The 4,667-nt window shown below is 45.1% G+C and overlaps 1 pseudogene; it reads left to right on the top strand.

Annotated features, from left to right (window-relative positions):
• Positions 1-848: 848 nt before the first annotated feature.
• On the top strand, positions 849-2,172 carry LOC133040148 (single-stranded DNA-binding protein 2-like; annotated as a pseudogene).
• The last annotated feature ends 2,495 nt before the right edge of the window (positions 2,173-4,667 follow it).

The raw sequence follows: 4,667 nt of genomic DNA, 5'->3' as shown, positions 1-4,667 counted from the left end.
TATAATCATATATGAAAAGCTAAATAATTTTATCTCTTCTTTTCAAATATTTATGCCACTCTTTCTACTTTACTGCCTCATTCCTTCAGCTGTAAGCTCTACAAAGGCAAGATATTTTTTCATTGCTCTATAGACTGTTATACCTAAAACAGTTCATAGCAAACACTCAATAAACATGTGCCAAATGAATAAACAAATCAGATAAAATCTTCGAAATAATGTTAAATATTTATGCTAATAGTGGACCTCCCTGTCTAGTTCTTTGAGAAGGCAACGGCACCCCACTCCAGTACTCTTGCCTGGAGAATCCCCTGGATGGAGGAGCCTGGTGGCCTGCGGTTCATGGGGTCACAAAGAGTCAGACACGACTGAAGTGACTTAGCAGCAGCAGCAGCTGTCTAGTTCTTAATTTGAATACTTTAGCAGTTAATAGGTTTGTTGTTAGTTTTTGGCAAGTGGACACTGTTACACTTAGATTTCTATTTCTATACCTATTTTGCATAGAGTTTTATTAGGAATGGTTGTTGATTTTCACACACTGCTTCTTTGGGGATACCTATTGATACAATCTTATGGGTTTGCTCCCTTAAGTTATTGATATAGTAAATTACGTTGATAAAATTAGTAAAAAGTATTAAAGTCCATGGTCTATATAAGGAAAAAGATAAAATCTTAAAGATCAGGAAATGATTATGGAAAGGTAAACCATATTTCTAGAAGGAAAAATACAATATAGACATGTCAATCCTCGATGGCTGTGTGGGTCGCCATGGGGACGGGGCTGTTCCCAGGGGAGGCTGTGATGGGTTGACAGGTGCGTGACAGTGGGAGCTGCTCTCGGCACAAGCATGTACGGCAGAGGCAAGAGTAACAGCAGCGCCATCCCGTCCGACAGTCAGGCCCGGGAGAAGTTAGCATTCTACGTATATGAGTATGTGCTCCAAGTAGGAGCCCAGAAATCAGCCCAAACATTTTTATCAGAGATAAGATAGGAAAAGAACATCACCTTGGGGGAGCCACTAGGATTCTTACATTCTTGGTGGTGTGTGTTTTGGGATCTCTACTGTGCAGCTCCAGAAAGATGGGAAACACGTGAACATTCAAGTGAAGCAAAAGCCTTCCATGACTGCAGTGCTGCAGCAGCTCCCAGGCCAGCGCTAGGAAACATTCCCCCGGGAGATGGCATGCCCAGTAGGCCCTGTACCACCAGAATTCTTTCAGCCTTTTATGTCACCTCGGTACCCTGGAGGTCCAAGGCTACCATTGAGGATACCTAACCAGGCACTTGGAGGTGTCCCAGGAAGTCAGCCATTAGTTCCCAGTGGAACGGACCCAACTCGACAACAAGGTCATCCAAATATGGGTAGGCCATGCAGAGAATGACTCCTCCAAAAGGAATGGTGCCCTTAGGACCACAGAACTATGGAGGTGCAATAAGACCCCCACTGAATGCTTTAGGTGGCCCCAGAATGCCTGAAATGAACATGGGCCCAGGTGGTGGTAGACCTTGGCCAACAAATGCCAATTCAATACCATACTCCTCGGCATCTCCTGGGAATTATGTAGGTCCTCCTGGAGGTAGAGGGCCACCAGAAACACCCATCATGCCTAGTCCAGCAGATTCAACCAACTCTGGAGACAACATGTATACTTTAATGAATGCAGTACCTCCAGGACCTAACAGGCCTAATTTTCCAATGGGCCCTGGGTCAGATGGTCCTATGGGTGGATTAGGAGGAATGGAGTCACGTCACATGAATGGCTCTTTAGGCTCAGGAGATATGGACAGTATTTCCAAGAATTCTCCCAATAATATGAGCCTGAGTAATCAGCCGGGCATGCCAAGGGATGATGGTGAAATGGGGGGACATTTCTTAAATCCTTTTCAGAGTGAGAGTTACTCCCCTAGCATGACAATGAGTGTGTGATCCATTACCAAGTCTCCTCATGGAAACCACAGTGAGTCAGCCCTGCACAGAACTAATACACAAGAAAATTATTCATCACAGTGTACAGTTAAACAAAGGAATCTCAGTCACACCAAACCAACCTTTTTATTTCCTGCTCTCTCCCCTATTTTGTGAAGAAAGCGGGTCCAGACGTGATTCGAATAACTGTACGGAGCGGAACATTAGAAGTGCCCTCAACTGAACTTCAAATGATTATCTGTGTATGTATGATTACTTCAGGGAAAGAGAATGTATTGTATGTGTGTATGTTATATGGACACATGCATATACATACATTGACCCACAGGACATTGTAAAATACTATCACATGACATCTTGAGTAGAAATGAGTAGGAATTTCTATTCCGTCCTTTTTTTTTCATGTTTACATTTTAATTATTAAAAGTTGCTCCTGCCCCTCCCTGAACTATTTTGTGCTGTGTATATCACTGCTTTATATAAGTTATTTTTTAAGATGTTATGGTTTTGTAAATGTCTGCAATGATGGATAGGAATAAAATCACTTATTTGAGAGCTTTCACTTAAAAAAAAAAAAAAAATGTCAATCCTCAAATGAGTAAGTGTTTTCCATTGAGAAGCTCCATGGGGGGTTGTGGTCAGAATGGCAGAGTAGGAAGACCCTGAGCTTACCTCCTCCCACCAGCATATCAAAATTGCAGTATTTACAGAGTGACTATCCATGAAAATGACCCCAGGAGTAGAAAGAAAAGATCATTTACAGTTAAAAATATAAGGAAGGGACTGCAATGAGACAAGTAGAAGAGGTGGAGATAGGATATAGTAGAGACCCATGCACACAGGTGGGCAACCCACAAATAGGAGCATAATTATAACTGCAGAGGTTTTCCCCAAGAAACAAGAGATACAGTCCTCACACCAGACTCTCCAAGCCAGAGGGTCCTGCATTAGGAAGATAAGCCCCCAGAACGTTTTGAAGTCCAGCAGCACTTGCTTTTGGGAGAGTCAGAGGGCTGTAGGAAAGAGATTTCCCCCCTCTTAAAAAATATTTATTTATTTCTTTGGCTGTGTTGGGTCTTAGCTGCAACACACAGGATGTTCCCTGCGCCGTGTGGGATTTTTACGGCAGTGCGAGAACGTTCTAGCTGTGGCACAGGGTTATGGCACAGGGCTCCAGAGCGCATGGGCTCAGTAGTTGGGTGCACAGGCTTAGTTACACTGCAACATGTGGGATCTTAGTTCCCCAACCAGGGATTGAACTTGCGTCTCCTGCATTGCAAGGCAGACTCTTAAACACTGGACTATTAGGGAAGTCCTGAGATTCCACTCTTAAAAGGCACATATAAAATCTCATGTGCTCTGAGATCTAGGGCAGAAGCAGGGATTTGAGAGGGTCAGACTCACTTGCTGATCTCAGAGAGCTTCCCGAAGAGGCAGGAGGCAACTGAAACTCACCCTGGGGGACATAGATGCTGGCAGCAGCTGTTTTGGGGGTGCATCCACCATGAAGACATTGGTGTTGGCAAGAACTCCTTTCGAATCCTCCCTCTAGCTTGTTAGTGCCAGCCCTGCCCACCAGCCAGTTGGCACCAGTCCTGGGATTCCCATGCCAAGCAGCTAGTCAAGTAGGGACAAAGCCCCACCTACCATCAGGCTGGTTTTCCTAAGACTGCCTGAGACCTAGTCCCACATACCAGAGGGCCCAGGACCCAGACCTGCCCACTAGTGCACCAGCACTAGCCTTGGGACCTCCATCCCCCACAGCCAGCCATTAGACCCAGCCCTGCCCACCAGTAGGCTGGCACCAGCCCTAGGACCTGGCCTCACCCACTAATAAGCCATAACCAGCTTCAGGTTACCCCAGACCCTACAGCCAGCCACGTCAGGAGTTGGCCCTTCCCACCAGCAGGCCAACAGCAGTCCCTGGACCTTCCTCCAGGCAACAGTTCTGCCAATCAGCAGGCTGACACTAGCTCTGGGACCTCTGACCCCATAGCCAGTCACTCCAGAACCTGGTTCCATTCACCTGTGGACTGGCACCAGGACTTGGGTTCCCCTGGACATGTAGCCAGTTGCAGCCAGGATCAGGCCCAAACCAGTGGTTGGCAACCTCCATACAAGGCAGGGCCTAGAAACCAACCAGACCAGGGACCAGCCATGTCTAATAGCACACCCACAGTCAACCAGACACAACAGAAGGACCCATGCAGCACACAGAGGGCACCCCTAGAGCATACACCTCTGGTGATCAAGGGGAGAGCACTGCAGGGCCCCATTTCCTACATAAGGCTACTTCTCTATGATTGGAAAACACAAACAACCTACCACAGAGAAATAAAATCAGCAAGTTAGGCAAAATGAGGCAAAATGGAAGATGTTTCAAACAAAGGAACAAGATGAAAAGCCAGAAGAACAAAGTGGAGACAAGCAATCTACCCAACAAAGAGCTTAAGGTAATGTTCATAATAATCCTCAAAGAACTCAGAAGAATGGATAAACAGAGTGAGAAGTTATGTTTTTAACAGAGTTAAAAAATATAAAGAAGTAGAGATGAAGAATACAATAAATGAAACAAAAGATTACACCAAAAGGAATCAACAGTAGATTAAATGATACAGAGAAATGGATCAGCAAAATGGAAGAATAAAGCCGTGGAAATAACTCAAGCTGAACGGAAAAAAAAGAAAAAAGAATTTTAAAAAATGAGGGCAGGAGACTTCCCTGGTGGCCAAGTAGTTA

The sequence above is a fragment of the Dama dama genome, chromosome 20 (assembly GCF_033118175.1).
Source record: "Dama dama isolate Ldn47 chromosome 20, ASM3311817v1, whole genome shotgun sequence".
Classification (NCBI taxonomy): domain Eukaryota; kingdom Metazoa; phylum Chordata; class Mammalia; order Artiodactyla; family Cervidae; genus Dama; species Dama dama.
This window is presented reverse-complemented; position numbering and strand designations above follow the sequence as displayed.